Source organism: Miniopterus natalensis, chromosome 1 (genome assembly GCF_054644295.1).
Source record: "Miniopterus natalensis isolate mMinNat1 chromosome 1, mMinNat1.hap1, whole genome shotgun sequence".
In the NCBI taxonomy this organism is placed as follows: Eukaryota; Metazoa; Chordata; class Mammalia; order Chiroptera; family Miniopteridae; genus Miniopterus; species Miniopterus natalensis.
The window spans coordinates 183,726,509-183,746,495 of record NC_142081.1 but is presented as its reverse complement, the minus strand read 5'-3'; positions in this window follow the sequence as shown (position 1 = coordinate 183,746,495).

The following is a 19,987-nucleotide window of genomic DNA, read 5'->3' as shown; positions in this document are numbered from 1 at the left end:
CCTTCTAAAAATGAACTGTGCTTCTGAATCAAGCACCTACAAAAGTAGCCATTCTACCTTAAGTTGAGATTCTTCTCTTGAGCAGATGCATTCATTCATTAATAACCATTAATGTGACTCAATATTTATTGACTCACCATCGTAGTAGACATCTGTTACTTTTTGCTAACCATAATACTGGACATATGTTATGTTTTGCCTGCTCAGCATACATGCACAATTTTTTTTCTTTTGAAAACAGTTTTATTAATTTAATTTTTTTCCAGAGCTGCCATACTCCTACCTTTTCCTCATGGTTCAAGGGTAAGCAGGTGACCAAGTAACATTCAATTTCCAGATATTTTCTTCAACTGTGGGACAGTGAAACCTTGTTGCTTGTTGGAATTATGAAGATAACAGGCCAGAGTCTTGAGATACAAGGATCATCTTGCCAACTTGGAATAGAGGACTCAGCCTTATTGAAGATTAAACTAATATAGGGAAGAGTGGGATTAGGATTGGAGAAAAAGCAGGTTCCTGCAGACAACCTTGAACTCCTAGAAACCGTTGTTCCTGAAGCTGAAACCCTAAGGTTTCCTTTTAAAGAACCTGTACATTTGCAGATTGCATTTATTTTTTAATTGCCTCAAAGAAAGAGTCTTGACTAGTTCAGAAATATAGATTACTAAAGCATCCCTAAATAGGAGCATTTTATGAAAGGGAAAATGTCAGACTCTCTTCAATACGAACTCCTTGAGGAGAAACCCAATCAATCAAGCCTTTTGTACTTTACACTTTCTAATTCTATGCTGTGCGAGATGCAAGTGAACTTGGGTTTTCAATTTACGGATCACAGTGCGATTATAATTTCAACCACCATACATTTGAAAATCTAATTGGTTTCAATTAAGGTAAGTTAATATAAGCCATTTCCACTGCTTAGATGAAACTGAGAAAAACTGTCAATTTCTTTAATCAAACACATAAAAACCGTCCATAAGATAAATCAGGCCCTGCTGTATGTAGCCATACGTTCTGATTTGGGTTTTGTATCAGGTTCTCATAGGACTAGTAATGCAGTGATGAGGAATGTCCAGGCCATGCAAACAGAATACTTAGAGGGAAATCTTTTTGTTGTTGTTTTTTTAACCCTCACCTGAGGCTATGCTTATTAATTTTTAGAGAGCAAGAGAAACGATGTGACAAAGACACGCCAATCGGTTGCCTCCCATACACTCCCCAGCCAGGGATTGAACCCACAACCCAGGTAAGTGCCCTAACCGAGAACTGAACCCTCAGCCTTTTTGGTTTATTGGGTGATGCTCCAACCATCGGAGCCACCAGGCCAGCGAGAGGCAAATCTTATAAACAGTGTGAATATGAACAACTCTCTTCACACTCAGAAGCCCCAGGGTTTTTTCTGTTTTGTGATAATATTTAACACCAAAAGTGGTGACTGTGATTGATGAGGCTGTACTGGTGAGAATAGTTTGTGAACTGTTAAGTACTACACAAATATAACCTGTACATACAGGGCGGGACAAAAGTAGCTTTACAGTTGTCCAGATGACAAAAAATGCAATAATTAATAACTAATAATACAAGAATAAACTGGGTTTCGATACAACTGTAAACCTACTTTTACCTCACTCTGTATGTGCTATATGTGTGCACATAAGCAAATTTATTTATCTTCTTGGTGCCTTAGTTCCCTCCCATATAAGTAATTTTCATAAATAATCTAGTTAATACACAAATAAAGCTTAGAACAATTAGGCCTGCGCTTGGCATGTGATTGGTACTCTCCTCCTAGCTTTTCATTTGAACAATAATTAGGTGATTCTCTCTTGTGGTTTGCTCAGCCCTTGACTCAAATTCAATTTTCCCAGATACAACTCAGGTTTTTCCAGTCTCTGTAATCGGTGCAATATTTGTATACTTCTGCTTCCCAGAATGCTGAAAATGTCATGCACCGCATCAAGGCAGGGAGCCCAGAGGAAACAACTTGCTGTATTCTTGTCTCTGGAAAAAATCAGGTTTCTGGAAAGATGACAACTTCCCCTTTGGGTGACATCAGTGGGCAACACATACTATGTTTGCTTGTTTATCACTGGGCCTTCTCTGGTGAATGATGAGTTCCTTCAGGGCATCAGCCTTTTTATACTTATTGGCACAAACACTGGGCCTTTTCAGCTCCAGATGAAAAATCACAAGATAAAAGAAAAGAGCCAGACGGGGGAGAGGAAGAAGAGAGACTTAGAGGAAGAAGTAAGAATTTCAGAAATCTGCACTAGTCTGCAAAGCATCGGAGCTGGAGTGCAAAAAACAAAGAGGGTTGTTGACAGTGATAATCCTCCAAAGGGATTAAGGCAGAGTGTGCAGAAAGACAGTAGTAATTCAAAGGGGTAGTGGTTGTAACATTAATGTAACAGTGGAAACATTTGGTGTCATTTTAAAAGGATTAACTGTTTCTTAATCTCTGGGGTCACTGGGGGTCTAGCTAACATTCAGATATGTCTGAAGCAGTTAGAGCTTCCTCCCAGTTGTTGAGAAAACAGCAGAGATACTTGATATTATAAAAGAAATGTAAAAATTTATTTATGCTAGGGAAACTTCTGTGATGTCAGCAAAAGGAAAGAATGTAAAAGGCCACATTTGCATTAAGCTACCTGGGATGATTATCTATCTATATCTATCTATCTATCTATCTATCTATCTATCTATCTATCTATCTATCTATCTATCTATCTATCATCTATCTATCTATCTATCTATCTATCATCATCTATCTATCTATCATCTATCTATCTATCATCTATCTATCTATCTATCATCTATCTATCTATCTATCTATCTATCTATCTATCTATCTATCTATCTATCTATCTATCATCTATCTATCTATCATCTATCTATCTATCTATCTATCTATCATCTATCTATCTATCATCTATCTATCTATCTATCTATCTATCTATCTATCTATCTATCTATCTATCTATCAATCATCTATCTATCATCATCTATCTATCTATCATCTATCTATATCTATCTATCTATCTATCTATCTATCTATCTATCTATCTATCTATCTATCTATATCTATCTATATCTATCATCATCTATCATCATCTATCATCTATCTATCTGCATGTATATATACACAGAACCAACAACCAACCTTCAACTGAGTTGTGGGGTTAGAATCACCAAACTCATCACATTGGAATTTTCTTACAAAGACCTTGTGCAATAATGTAGGCATAAAAATTAATGGTTGAGAACATGCATCAGAAAAACCAGTAAAGAATGTCTTTACTCTTTCAAAGAGATAGGAAGAAGAGAATCTGGTTCAAAACTAGTGAGTTATTAAAAATTTAGCATGTTTATGGCATCAAAGCCTGAAGATCATGATGTCAAGATGTCATGACCTTGAAGAAAAAGATTTGTAAGAACAATCCTAAATTTAATGGGGATTCGAAAGTGTTCCAATCACACCCTGAGTCCCTCAAAAATATTAAATCCTTTGCCTTATGAGGACATACAAGACATATCCAGTTGTCTGCAAATAGCAGGGAAGGTGTTTTTCAGTGCCACAATAAGATTCTGCATAGTTAAAAAGTCTTCAACCTTGATTTCTTTTTAAAATAAAGAAATACAGTGTCAGAATGCTGGGGAGAGACAACCCTGTTTTGATTACATCTTTTAGGTAAATTCTTCCATTTTCAATGAAAGTCTTTGAACTATGTAACAGTATTAATTATTACTCAGTGAATTTGATTCTAATATTAAAACACATTACAGCTTACTTAGGAATCCATGGATACTTACAGCAGAGAGGTGAAAACCCATTAGGTATTTACACATTGACACAATCTTTCATGACTTTTTTGCTATTGAGAAGAAAAATGTTCTAGATACTGGAATTTACCAACATCATCACCATTTTTAAAAGGATGTCATGAAAGTGACTCAGAAAAAAGAGAGAAAGTGTAGTTGCTCCAAAAAAAGGCTTAAAAATGTTTAGCTACAGAATAAAATTAAGGTCACTGTGTGCCATAGCAGGAAAAAGTGAAGGCATTTTTATGCTGTGCCTCACTACTTGGAATCCTCCCATTCATTATATGCCCCATAAGAGGAGGAATCAAGTCTGTTTCATTACTTCTGTATGTGGAACAGTATTCAGGTCAGAGAAAATGTCCAATAAGTATCTATAATCTGGGTACTAGTAAGGGTATGGGAATTCATTCACTGAAATAAATGTTTGTTATGCACCCACTCCCACTATCATTCAGAACAATAAAGGCTTCTATTGGGATTTAAGTGAAATTATCTACTTTTAGTGTAAAAGAAACTTGCATTTAGGTCATCACCACAAACACACAAACACACGTTTAGGTATACACACAAACACACACACACACACACATATATATGATGCAGTTGAAAGTATGGTTTGAGAATTCTTACAGTATGAAATGATAAATACTAGATCAGATGAAGGGAATATAAATTTCTCTAGCTATTATATATATATATATAATAATTAGGTCATTGAAAAACCCTTAAAATGGCTAGAGAAGTAGAATCTAGGTTTGTCCTCAAAGAATTATCATCATAATTAGCTAGTTTACTAATATTAATAAAGGGAGGAGAGCAAAGGTGAGGCCAGACATTATAAGCATGGGTCATCTGGGCAGCTTCTTGCCTACAGCAACAATAAACTGTGCCAAATACACCTGTCCCTTATATGAGTAAAAAGTCTCAAAAGATTTAGTGGATAAACTGAAATTAATGTCAAGATATTTGACCTGATAAACTGGAAGGAAAATTTGACATATACTGACTCAAGGAGGAACAAATTTAAGGTGAAATACTAGGAATTCAATTTGTTAAAACATTATCCCATTGTTCAGCATGTAGCCAGAGGCAAATTTTCTACAAATCCCTCCTGCCCTCCACATGGCCCTTCCCTTTCCTCTTCTCTTGGTCTCCTTCTCTCCCTCCCTCCCTCCCTCCCTCCCTCCCTCCCTCCCTCCCTCCCTCTCCCATTCCCTCCCTTCATTCTTCCCTGTTGTCTGCCCTATAATTACTCATGATTGAATTATAACTGCAGTTCTAGGATTAACTTACAATTCCTAAATTAATATATCAAAACACTTTTGAAAGACTATGTCTTATTCAAAGGCTTTCAGATTATTTTGTTGACTTAAAACACATATTGTCTATGCAAAATTTATTAAGCCTTGAGAAATGTTTAGTTAGTTTACAAAATTTATCTTATAGATGATTAAATAAGGTGTCACATATAGTTTCAAGTTATATTTTGAGGTACTTTTAAAACATTGATGTTTTAATATATGTACCTCTAGACAAAAAAAAACACAAAAAAAACAAAAAAAAACACCCAACAACAAAACAGTCAATTATTGAGATTAACTACGTTTTCTAAATATAAAAATCAGGTCCGAATGTATTCTGCCTTACTGTATGTCTCTGGCTTTCCTTCTATTCTTTCTGTAAGAAATGTTCTCATACATATCTATCTGGAAATCTACTACTTTACCTCCTAGGTGCCAACATTTTGGAAGCAGTTCTAATCAACCCATTCCTCTGAGTGCGGGATAAGTTAGGTATCTTCTCCTGAACATCATTTGCACAACTTTGCAATAACCTTTTCACATAAAATAGTCATTGTTGTTCATTGACTAGAGATGCCCATGCCACTAAATGCTGATCCCCTCGGGTGCAGGGAACATACACTCACTTCTACCGTTATCACATCTTTCAGTTAATTTTAACATTATTTTTTTATGAAAACCTACTAGCTTCTAGGTAAAATCAAAGTACAAATAAATTATAACCCTTAACCTTAAAAATTTTAACATTTATTAGGAAATTTTTTAATATAATGCTGTAAGTATAATAATAAATGTAGCCTAGCATTTTGAAGTTACTTAATAATTTGTTGAATGAATAAAAGAAGGAATTAAAAATAAAATGTCCTGACAAGGATGACAGAATAATGACAGTGATACCTTTTATAATTGTGCATGAAGCAATAACCTGAACTTCATTTTTTCACATTGACCCATAATACTAAAAATCATTGTCATCGACACTTCATAGTTAATGATTCCTGGCTTATTAAATAAGCACAAAATTCTAAGATTCACACCACCTATTTTCTGCATTTAATGAAAGAACACCTAAATATTTATTTAAATGTTTTATAAATAAGAGATTTATGCAAAGTAATTTTAATGAAAATGAAACAATCCCATTATTGCTCTTCAGAGCATGAATTAAGATGTAAAAATTTATTCCAGATACATATAGTCTTTAATTCCATGTTAAAATGTGTTAAACATGATACATAGCATAACCTTCTTACCATCTCTCATCATGTATATGTTCTAATAGGTATGAATATAATAGAAAAGATATATATATATACATATGCTATTTAACTACAGGTAAAATGTTATTTATATAAAATAATATTGATATTCTCTTATTTAAATGTTTAATTGTTTTCTCATGGAAAATATTTTACATCAGCAGAAAATAATAGCATATGTTAGCCTCACTATTGTGCACTCTATTGTATTCTTGTTGGAAATTTAAAAATAATAGTAGTCAACAGAGACCATTTATAAGCTTAAGTTATTCATTCTGTGGCATATAAATCTATAGATTTAATTACAGCAAATGTATTGGCAATTTCACCTACACAAAACTGTCACATATTAAATTACTTTCAGTACCTAGTCATTTAAATAACGATTTAATTTTTAGAAAAGTAAGTGACAATGTATGTTGGTTGAGGTAATAAACATTTAGCAGTAAAGCACTCGAGTAGCACAAAATAAGAAAACAAATTGCAATTTTAGAATAACTACCATTTATTTTGCCTTCATACTGCAGATATCAGCTATATGGGAACTAGTATCATGACCTGTATCTCTGTCACAGGCTCACTCCCCCTGTTATTGATTGAGTGCCTACTATGTACCGGGGATGATTCTATGTACTTGAGATATATCAAGGCACAGCAAACACAAAAATTGCCACCTTAGTGAAACTTTCAGTTGGGAGAGTTATTAAATAATAAACAAGATAAATAAATAATCTACATAGTATATTTAGTGATAATAATGTAAAAAAAAAAGCAAAGAACAGAGCAAGGAAGCAGACTCAGGGTGCAGGAGGAAGTTAGGTTGCTATGTTAAATGGGGTGATAGGGTTTCAGGGTAGGCCTTAATGAGAAGGTGATACTTCTGCAAAGATTTGAGGGCTTGAGGGAGTTGTCTAGTAGAAGAGAATCTCAGGTGGAAGAATCTCAATTGTCTCATATGTTTGTAGACAAATAAGGAGGGCAGAATGGCTGCAGGAAAGTGAATTGAGTGTAGGCAGGAGAAGTGTCTTAGAAGAGAGAGGTTTGGAAACCATCTCACAAAGGCCAGTGTGTGCACTTTGGCTGTTATTCTGAGTGAAATAGGGAGCAAATGGAGGGTATTGATGAGAGAAAGGACACTATGTGGCCTATTTTCACATATATACATCTTATCAGTGATATTCCTTTATTCCTGATAAAATATTGCTGAATGGGGCTCATTATGTAGAGGCTTACCTAGCATGACACTGATCAGCTGGACTACAGAGGTCTCTCTTCAGGAGGTTTGTCCCTTGTACCTGTGCCATGAAACAGATAGAAATCATGTTTTTTTCTGGAAAAATGGATTTCCAGATGAAGAAAAGAAAAAGAAGAAAGAAAGAAAAAGGTAAAGTAAAAAGGAGAAAATTTTTAATAAATTAAAGAAGTGAATGAGGGGTTCAGAGCAATCTGTAGTGTCTCATGAGGAGCTCCTCTAAGTAGAATAGAACATTAGAACATCAGTATTGAGGAAGAAATGTTTCTTTCCAACAGGTCCATTCTTGTCTGGTCTGCCCTACCTCAAGGAGCCACTTCTGTTGGAGGGCCTGAGATTATGCAATTAGATAGTCATTCTAATTCAGATGAGTACTCTTAGGCCACTTAGCCTGCATCTATGCTCCATCTTGGAATCCAGTTTAATCAGTAATAGTTGTTTAATCTACATTAATCTGACGTGTCTGTTGCTTGTAAGTAGGGAGAGGAATATTATCCATTAATCACTTTAATCTAAACAAAATGAAAACACAATGATGAAAAGTAGTGGGGGAGTCAGAAGATGTCATGTGGAAGAGACAAAAAAGAAGTGTGTAGGCTCCAATAGGAAAACTCCAGACAAGGGCATTGCTGTTGACTCATTAATTAGAAGCATTTGCATTCTGTGTATGCAACATTTGCATTGAGTTCTCAAGACCGTGGCCTCTGAATTTCCCATCAGAGGTGGCATATGGATTTATTGGCAGATACAGTTACACCAAGTACTCACATATTTAAAATACATCTCTTAAGAACTGGGAAACATTGAGTACATGAGGTAAAAGGAGAGATGAGAGTCACTGCAAGAGTCCCTATGATATTTTGAAAAGTGGATTGGAACTGGATTGGAACAAACCGTGGAAAAATATTTTGTATGCCTAATAAAATTCTTGGCTGTTACCACTCAAGAGATCACCAAAGAGTAATTAAAAGGTCTCATTTGAAGTGAGCACAGAAGTTCCTCATTTGAGGCATATGTTGGAGTGAGCATATTTTAGGCGGGGGAAAAAAACAAGCTGATTTGTAGAGGGTGTAATAGTGTTAACCTGATACAGGAAAAAAATTTCTAGAAATATGTCTTGCAATTTGTGTTCTAAAAAGAACAAATGTAATATACATAGAAAAATACATTGGAACTACATCGAGGAAGTAAAATATTCAAGATAAACTTTAAATGTGTTTCTTAATTCTATAACCTTGCCAAAGAGCTTCAGGACTTATTGCTTTAGTTTGAGTATTTTGCTACTGGAATAATTCTTTGGACTATTAATGCAGAAGGGATTGGGATTGGGACAATGCTTAAGTTATTTCAGTTTTGTGATTCTTAAACTTCATTGTGCAGAGGAATCATGTGGGAACTTCCTAAAATGCAGATCCCAAGGCTGCAACCTCAGAGATTTATTTGATCTGCGATAAGGGACAGGTATCATTGCGGTTAGCTATATACACGAGTCTGATGCATGTGGCCTGACGCATGTTGAACAAGGCTTCCATAGCCTAAATTAAAAGTGATGAGAACTTGAACTTGGGGGTGGCGGTGGAAATGAAAAGGCAACAAAGTGAGAGGACATTTTGAGTGCTCAACTATCAAGTTTGACCAGCTAAGTGAAAATACTAAAGGAAAAGGGACTCATGAGTAGTTCTAACAGATCAAGCCTCAGCAATGAAGAAAGTGTTAATTTTCTTAAATGCAATTAAAAATGTAAAGAGAACTCCATTTGAGAAAGGAAAGATAAATGTTGCTACAGGAGAGCCAGAATTAAAGATGTCACAAAGAAGGTAAAATAGAGATGCCGTTTTTAAAAGCGTATAAGGCCTATGTTTAATTTATTATTTTGTTCTTAACAGTTTTTGTTTTTACGATGTTGACACATGTCTTCTCCCATGAATAGAAGATACCAGTATGACACAATTTAAAATGATCACAATGCTGACCAGGGCTTCACTGTGGCTCATCACCGTCTTTGGTCATTTCAATCCCATGAACATGCTGAGTTACATTCCTTTCAGTACAATGCTTAGCCATAAATAATAGCTGGCTCAGCATTCTGTCAAATAGAAGCTAAATCAAAAGTAAATGCAAAATGTGTAAAAAAAAAAAAAAGGATATCCAAATATAAAAACATAGAATATATAATGCAAAAATAAATTGCATACTTACCACATGAAGTTATAAACACTATATATATTAAATATTTTGATTTCCACTGTATCTTTGATATGCACTAAGTTTCAATGCATCAAGCTATGGACACTAGAACTTCATTAAAAATTATATTAAAATATGCCTTGTATCTAACAGTAACTATTATTTCCTACTTGGCCTGGGAAAAAGATATGCTGCTGATTTTCAGTGATGATACCTGACAGGAGGAGCAGAATGAACTGCCTCTAGCTTCCGAATTTATGCCTTATTGTTCCAAAGTAGAAAAATTCTCAGTGTGATTAACATTCACTGCTTTTATGAACAATGCTTAGTTGAGTTCCAGTGTAACCAGGGCATTGCCTTAGGAGCTCTCTGAAGGAGAAGATTCCTTTTTTTTTTTTTCTCCCAAACACTACGCTGTCTGCAGTGCACTGGCCTGTGAGTTTTCAAATGCAGGTTTGTCTGAATCCAGTTTGATCTAAATGGCTTGGTGACTTGAAGTGGGGAAGAAAGCTGCTTCCACTTTCTAGGACACTGAAATGTTCCCATAAACAGCTTCTAAATACATGGGTCACAAAATACACTGCAGTAAAGGCGGAGGTAAAGACTGCCCGCAAGGGACGAAGGATTAACGTTTAACAAACGCCTTTAAGTGCCAGGCTCTCAACAGTTTCTGTTTCATCTAAGTCTGAGAATGACTATGTAAGGTAAATGCAAGCAGCTCTAATTTTCAAATAAGGAAAATAAACTCTCCAAAATGTAAGTAGCTTCCCATTGTCACCCAGCTGGCCACCCAGCCAGTGGCCACTTCAGAGCCGAAAACTATTCTTCCGACCACAGGGACCTTAACTCAGCAGGCAGTTTTGTGCCGAAGTGCCTGTTCCACTCTTAATGAGAGGTAAATGATTCCCTGCTGTATCCTGCATTTTCAAGATGTTTTCCAAGTGACTTGAATTTGTAAAAATTCACCCAAGAAGTGTTTTTTCTCATTCTGCTTTAAGTTTCAATCTTAATACGTTTGCAAACTCAGCATGTAAAACTTCCTTCCTGGTCTCTTCTGCCCGGTATTTTGAAGCAATGACCAATGACCAATGTGGATGTTCTTTGCTCTCTTCAGGATAATACTGTATCCAAATGTAGTCACAAAGTTCCAGAATGTTCGAGTTGAAAGAGACCTCAGAGATCACTGGATCTGAAACTCTAAATTGACATGCAAGGAAATTGGAAGCTGAGCTCACCGAGGAGAAATAACTCCCTCACAGTAGGTCTCAATCTAGTCAGAGAGCTAATTAGTGTAAGAACCAGAATGAAAACCCAGGTCTCAGAGCACTTAACCTTGGTGGTTTTTTCTACTGTACTATGAGTAATGCTGTAACTGAAGAGTTATTTTACCCAACTCTTTATATCCCTGTAAATTTTTTGAAGATATCTGCTCTATTTAATTAAGCTATAACACTCCTTAAAATAATGGGCCAAATTTAACTTGTGTCTAACTTGGGAATTTAAACTGGAGTCTCAAATTGTGCCCTGTGTCCTTGTGTACTTCTCAGTTGAAGTAACCTAATTATTAAAGAAGTCTTATTGTTTTTACCAGGCTGAAAATTGACTTGAGTTGATTTCAATGTTATCCACTTAAGCGATGTTTTCTTCAGTCAATTGATATTTAATTATAGAGATCTGACATCAATCTCATTGTCCTAAAACGCCCAAATATATTTAAAACACACTGAACTAGAAGAATAAAAAAAAGTGTTTTCTGTTACAAAGAGGGAAAATAAACCTAAATTTCCTCCATCTCTGTAGAACCTAATTCAGACTATGAAAAATGACTTCATTTTTATGTCAAAACACATCCACCTACTAATACATTTGTTCTATTAGTGAATAATAAATTTTTATTTATTTTCTCTGCAGATACCAAATTGCATTAGAAAAAAACAAACATTCTCACTGTGCACAATTGAATATTACTAATTTCTCACTTACCCAGATTTCTTAAGCATCTGATATATATTTTTTATTCTCTCTATCAGCAATAACATTGTAAATTGAGCTGTTAAACTGATTCATGCTTAGACCAGCAGAAAAGGGCCATAAGTGGCTCTGAATCTTTCATAAATGCTACAGAAAAGATTTCAGTCAGTGCTTGCCCCTAACCCCTGCTATTTTGTGTCATAATGCATCATTACATACTGATGTTTGCTCTTGTGCAAGTCAGCAAAAAAAAAGGATTACATACTGTGCGTTGGCCCTTTCCTTGAATTAACCATGTCACTTTTGATTTGTTATGTTATTGGGCATGTTTCGGGACTTCTTAACATTCACAGCTGTGGCACAAATATACATAGTCATCCCCAGCGGCTTGCTTTTTTGTCATCTGCACCCAGAACATTTCAAACATTTTTATTAAGAAAATCTATTTTTTTAAATTAAAACATTTTTTTTAAATTCATTGGGGTAACACTGGTTCATTAGATGTTTCGAGTGTTCAGTCCTGTAGCACATCGCCAGCACACCTCGCTGTGTGTTTACCACTCCAAGCCTAGTTTCCTCCCATGAGCAGGTATCTGGCCCCTCACCCTTGCCTATGACCCTTACTGCCCTCCCCCTCTGACGACCACCACACTGTGGTCTGTGTCTGAGTTGGTTTATTTTGTCTGTTCTTTTGTTGGTTTCTGTTTTATATCTCACGTAAGTGTGGAATCATCTGGTTCGTGTGCTTTTCTGTCTGACTTATTTCCCTTAGCATGATATTCTCAAGATCCATCCGTGTTGTTGCAAATGGCAGTATTTCGCGTCTTCTGGCTGAGTAGTGTTCCACTGTGTACATGTTCCACATCTTTATCTAATAATCCATCAAAGGACAACTTAGATTGTTCCCATGTCTTGGCCACTGTGAATAATGCTGCAATAAACATAGGGATGCATAGATCTTTACGAATAAATGTTTTCAAATTGGGGGGGATACCCAATACAATTTTTCTATTTAAACAGGTTCACTTATTAAATATTTAATGAGTGACAACTCTGCTCTAGGCTCTAGGACAATCCATGGTTATTTGAAAAATAATAAGATATAGTATTTTTCCTCACAGAGTTTACGGTCTGTGGGACGACAAAAGTAAGTAAGAGTAGAGTGTACTGCTTAAGGGAATAGGTAGAATGTGGAATAAAAAGATCTGGGTTCCAATTCAAGTTCTGCTACATACTTGTTGAATGAACTGGAACATGTGTGTATATGTTAGATGTGTGCACATGTGACAGAAGATACAATGTAGTCAAAGTGCTTAGCAAAGTTGAACTTAGATGAGACAGATGATAAGCAGAGCAGCTAAGGAGGTTGAGAAAATCATCTATATTAGAAATTCAGGAACTAAACTAGGAGAGTGCCCATTTTGCGTCATTGGGCATGAGGAAAGGCAGAGTTTAAGTGGTTTTAGGTTCTGTGATCTATGTAGACTGAAATGAAGTTTTCAAATATATCAGCTGGAAATATGAGAAAATTAAGAAGAACTGTTTGTGTTACATACACTAGAAATAGCATCTGTCGTTTTGCGGGGGAGTCAAATTTTTATTTTTAGGAGAAAAAATGTGAGAAGCTTCAACCACAGAAAATGAAAGTTTGGGTGCACTAATCATTTTTAAAAAGGAAATAAGGAAACTATTTCATGAAAAAGAGAGTTAATATTTAAATGGCAATTAAGGTAAGTCTTGAAATAAACTGTCTTGATAATACAGTCATTTAAAGCAGTGTTTATAGCAATTCATAATTGCTAACATAAGGACTAAAATTTATTTAATTTTACAGCCATGTTATAGCTTTAAAATATTTTGAAATCCCGTTTTTTAGATTAAAAAGCACATGGAAGTCTATTTTCTTCATTGATCTAATGTCTAGGTAGTCACAAAACACATAAATTTAGAATGCCACATAGCCTCTGGTGCACTTATAGGAAATAACTAAAAAAGATAACCTCTTGGGGTCAAATTTAAGATCCCAATAACTTAATGTCTGATCATGGCAGATAATTATGAAGTGAAGGCCTCTCTCTATCTCTCCATCTGTGTGTGTGTGTGTGCGCACGCAGGCAAGCCTTGTTCTCACTCTGCTCTCTTATTCTTTAACTCAGTTTAGTTTCTTTGTGTGAAGTTGAACTAGGTTGTTGTCTGATTGAGGATATTATGGATAATCAATCATGTGGAGAGAAGAGAAGTGCTTAATACAATTCCTGGGCAATCTCCACGTTTGCTGAAATTATTTGTACAAGACAATGGCATGGCCTTTCTGTATTGCTCATGGAGGGGTTTGCTAGTGAGAAATTAAAGCTAAAAAAAAAAAAAAAGCAGAAAATGTCAAACCATTTATGTTCCTAAGAGCTAAAATAATTTCAACTTACACATCAAGATAAAGTAAGGCAAGGAAATCTTTACAAATGTGTTTTTCTCAGTAGTATTCACAGCACTAATGCATTTACAAGATGTTAAATCACATACTTAAAAAAAAAATCAGATTGAAATGGGAAACAATTTTCTAACTTATTTGAATCTGCTTCCAGGACTAATGCAGACACTCCTCAGAACCTTTGTATATCAATTCAGCTATTAACAGGAGTTGACATGTCATCATTCAGGCCAGTCCTCTGCACTGGTGCTGATTGTGCCAGCTACACTGGGGAAATATGAAGCCAACCAGTGATTTAGGAGTAGGTTTGCCTCAATAACCTTTCACAGTCCTTCCCAAAATTAGGATTCAATGCCAATGCATGAATTCCTGATTAAAAATGGCCTTCAACAATATGAAATCTGCATAAAAGAAGGAAGAAAAAATATTTCACCTTTGTAAATAAAACCATCAGAGGAGCATAGTAGTTGGCATGCAGTAGCATATAATAGGTGTGTGTTGAACAAACAAATGAAAAGCTAGTTAGATGACTAATACTAAAGCAATACATAGCTACAATCAATGTGGTGGAACATATACCCAATTAGACCTACAGCACCTACATAGTTATTATGATACTTTACTATTAGTACCTGATTATCCATCTCAAAAACAAAACAGAACCTCAAAGTACAAAAATGCCCTCATTCAATGATTTTTCCTGACTAGGTACAACTATTTACATAATGGCACTACAGATATTTGTAAACCCTGGTCATAGTCATTGACTGTATATGGTGTATGGTTCTATGGCCAACAATCACATTCTTTCCTATGTGATTTCAAATTAGAACAAATAAATTCCTGGCAGGCAGAGTGAAGAAATAGACATTAGGCTTATGATGGGTATATGGTTTTGGAGAAAAAGTGTGGTATAGGTGTTGTCTGATTTGTCCCTGTTCTTGCCTGCCCTGCATTGGTCTTCATGACTTCAAGACTAACTGCCAACCATGTTGACCAACAGCAACCCCACGTCCATCCTTAGGTGCTTTATTGCAAAACTCAGCATTAGGTAGCCACAATGAGCAAAGAGCCATCACCCTTCCACAGACTTCTACAATTGCCCTCTTTATGTTGCTACTCTAGAAGCTAGATGTAACTAGCTTCAATATTTCCAAGACAATGCCACATACTTCTATTTCTCCAACTCTTATTTTTGGATCATTAGTTCCTTGGATCTTATCACCATTGCACAACATCTAATTTCAATAATAAATGTTTAATCCATAATTCTTATAATGGTTCTTCTTCACTGATTTTATCTAGTCAGAAGTGGCCACAATGTTAACTCTCATCCCTCATGCTCTTCTGCAGTGCAATTTGCTCCCCCTTCATCAAGTAGTGGGTACCATTTCTTATTCTCTTAAATCAGAGCCAGGGCCTGGGCTCCATCACTGCTTTACCAATAGAATATGGCACAGGTGATACAGTATTTCCAGGCCCAACATTTAATTGGCCTGGTAGGTTCTGTTTCATCTCTTGGAACACATGCTCCAGGGAAGCCAGTCTCCATGTAAAAATTCTGACCACACTGAAATCTCCAGGTTGTGCTGAAGGCCAAGCTAACATATGCAAATGCAGCATTGAAGCAAAAGATGATCAACTCATCCTGAGCTGATCCAGCCTTCCCGGCTGAGGCTCCTGACAAATGAAAAATCTAAAACAAACAATTTAATAAGCAGTTTGGTGCCCTTTATTGATGGATTGATGGGTACAGTGCCTCACAGGCAGTGGAGAACTATTTCAGAGAGATTTTGGACAAGAGCAAGTATTAGTGAATGTTAGACGCAATAAGAAGCAACACAGAAACAGAGCATAATTGGTTAGGTGGTAAGGGATATCCATATAAGGCTAGTAGGTCCTATTTTCTATGGTAAATTAAGCTAGCTAAAGCTGAGTTGGAGAACTGTGATTGGTGGATGTCAGTGAGGTGTTTCCTGTGAATGCAGGCTGACTTAGGTTTAGATTGGTGATGTGGGACAAGCTACTGGGGTGGCCTTCATTAGGTAAGTTTAACATGCAAATTAATTTTCATCCCAGACATTTGAATTAGTCCAGCTCATTCAAGTCCATTTCTGACTCAACTGGCATTTAACAACAACTACATGAGATATTTAGAGCAATAACTGCCATCTGAACCCATTGCACACAAAGACCCCTGAGAGATAAACTATGTATATTGCCATTTTAAGACATCCAGCCCTGGGACTGCTTGTTAATGCAATTTTAAATAACAAAATCAATGAATGAAGCTCAGTCTCTGCTTTCTTGATACCCTAGTTTCACCACTACGGTTCATTGTAGAAGTGAAGTGAAGCCACCCATTCACAATTCAAAAAATGATGTACTGTACAAGAATTGTTTAACTTCTCATAATCCCATTGCTAGGTTCATTTTTATACCATGAGGCCATTTGCTGTTTGATTTATAAGCATTACTCAGACTACAGTGCTCAGATAAACAAAAAGTATTTTTAAAGCTACAAATGACTGAGACCCAATGTTCCTTTATGGGTAAAATATATCTTGAAAGAGAATATGTACTAATAGACTATTCGGCTGTAAGGAAAGATGAAATACTGCCATCTAAAACATCATGGATGGATCTTAAAAATGTCATGCTAAGCAAAATAAGTCAGATGGAAAACATCAAGAACCATACGATTTCATTCATGTAGAGAATATAAAACTGAAACAACAAATGAACAAACAAGATAAATAAACAAAAACCCATAGACACAGACAACACTATAGTGGTTACCAGAGGGAAAGGGGCAGTGAGGCGAGGTAGTAAAGAGTAAAGAGGGTTAAATATATAGTGGTGGAAGGAAATTTAACTTTGGGTGGCAAACATACAATGCAATATACAGATGATGTATTATAGAATTGTGCACTTAAAACTTATATAATGTTATTAACCAATGTCACCCCAATAAATTTAATAATGAAAAATGTTAAAAAACAAAAATAAATGTATTAAAGAGTCATATAAATGCAATAAATATAATTAGGGTTAAAAAGACATTTTATTATGTCAAAATTTTCATGATGTCGGCAAAAATAAGCATCAAATTACTTTCATCATCTTGGGTTTACTCCTAGAACTATGTGATAAAATTACAAATTCATTCAAATTTAAATAAAATATTCTCTTTCATAGTCCGAGAAAGTAAAAATTTTAAAACAAATTATTTTCATGTCTGTTCTGTTACAAGAAGTAGTTTATTTGTTCCCTCTACATAAAATTTTGATGGAATAATGTCATTTAATGAATTCTTTCATAAATGTCTGCCTCTAGCTAGGAACAATTTAGAAACAAAGGATAAAATAAAATTTTAATATGTGTCACTAATCAAGGATGTACACATGTAGTCAGTTTCTGAGAAGAGCTGGTACAAACAATTTGTTGCCTTAGGAAGACAGCAATCTAACCTAAATGAAGATGAATTACTACACTATTATTTTTAAAAATGCCTTGTATCACAGACATTGTAGTTGGACCCCAAGGTTCAGTTCATCCACATATTATGTTATGCATACCCTGATTTATTCTGTTTAAATCCATTTAAACAGCAGTTATTGTTTTTCTAATTTCCCAAAATGTCTTGCACATGTGCCTTTTATGGTTGGCCTGTGGTGATTTAAACATTTTTGGGAAGAGGAAAGAGGTAGAAAGCAGAAAATATGTCTAATGGCTTTATCTGGAATTCTGCTTAAAATAAGGATTAAATCAGAGAAAAAGGTATAAGTAAACATGTATGTTTAAATTTTTATAATCAGCAGGATGTGCCCTTAAAATTATTTTTATTTTCTCAAATGCTTAGTATATGTATGATCGTAACTCACATCACCCTACACACCATATATTATCCACATAGAACATTCACTTAAAGGTTAAATCTCTTTATACTTTTGTAAAACTTTTTTTTAGATAATTAATAAAAATGTTTTAGGACTTGGCCCTGGTCAGTGTTGCTCCGTGGTTAGAGTGTCAGCCTACAAACCAAAGGGTTTTGGGTTCAATTCCTGGTCAAGGGCGCATACCTGGGCTGCAGGTTTGCTCCCTCTTCCTGGTCAGGGTGGTGTGGGAAGCAACTTGTCAAGGTGTCTCTCTCACATCAGTGTTCCTCTCTCTCTCTCTCTCTCTCTTTCTCTCTCTCTCCCTGTCTCCCTCTTCCCCTCCCTTCCACTCTCTGAAAGCAATGGAAAAAAGTATCCTCAGGTGAGAATTAACAAAAAACAAAACACAACAAAATTTTCTCAGATTCTGGAATCTTGATAGTTTATGGAAAATCGAGAATTAATATAATACTTTATATATATATATATATATATATATATATATATATATATATAGGCATATGTTAATAATTATAGAAAAATAGTCAATTTTTACTTAAAAATAAAATAAATGTTAATAATATTAAATAAAATAATGTTAATATGATTATCTCTTAGCCAATATACAACAATAGTTTTAAATAGATTTTAATGTTTTAAGAAGATTTTACATGTTTGTTAACCTAGACAATAATCAGTAATTCATAGAAATTGAAATGCTTCCTTATTATTAGCAGGAGAAATTACTATTAGAAAATAATACTTCCTTATTTCCTTAGCTGATGTGAGTTCTCCAGGTAAGAGTTCCTGATGTCACACCTACCCCAGGTTCAAGATCTCCTGTGCTCTGCCTTCTCTGCACTTGCTTTTCCCCTTCCAGACCGAAGCCTTCCATTATTCTATCTGACAAACTGTTCATGCTGTTAGCCATTGGACGGTAACTGTGGTGGGCAATAAAGAGCTGCCCTAAGTTTCAATACTATAAAAATATTTTAAAATAAATATGGTTCATGCCTATTTGTGTTCTATTCTAAAAATAGAATGTTATTCTCTATTTTTAATCAGGATCAAATGTATGTGTTTTCTCCTCAGTAACATAAAAATGCATCCTACCTGAGAATCATAATTTATACCTGTTTGAATTAATCTTTTTCCCCTCTTAAAAATAGTGTATAACATGGCCTGATGTTAAAAAAAATATTCATAAAAATATCCATAAAGAAATAAATGTATGCTAATAAATTAAAGCATATAAAAATATAAAAGATTCAGTTTAAATTTTTATTTAGATCTAGAAATAGCACTTATATGGAGATATTTACATATATGTGATATATTATATATGTGTATTCACACATTAAAATGTGAATACTAACATAAGACTGTGGTTCAAATTTATTAAATTTTATCTCAAAGTATTTCAATTGTGTTCCTCATTGCTAATATTGGATTGATGAGTCCTTTGAAAGTTGTTAAACTTATCTATGTTGTAAAAAAGAAAATATGTTGTTGGTATGACCGTCATCATCAAAAATTATATTTTCAGTATCTAATATATTCTAAACTTGTTGAGGAGGTTAAATAAGAAATGAATTATGATCTACCTCTCGATCTGTCTGTCTCTGTATCTTCAACATCTATCTATTCATCTATCTATCCATTAATATACAGATTATATTTTTTCTTCAGGGGAAAAAAAAAAACACTGGTTCAGAAAGAATACTTTTTTGGGAACTTTCTCAATACACTGGCATATATACTTTTACTTCCTCTAAAAACAAACAAACACCACAACTCTAGACTTCAGGGAAGATGGATATTGAATTGACAAAACATGCACTTTAGGAATAACATAACTAAGCTGGATAACATGTCTCCAGAGAGTGTGTTGA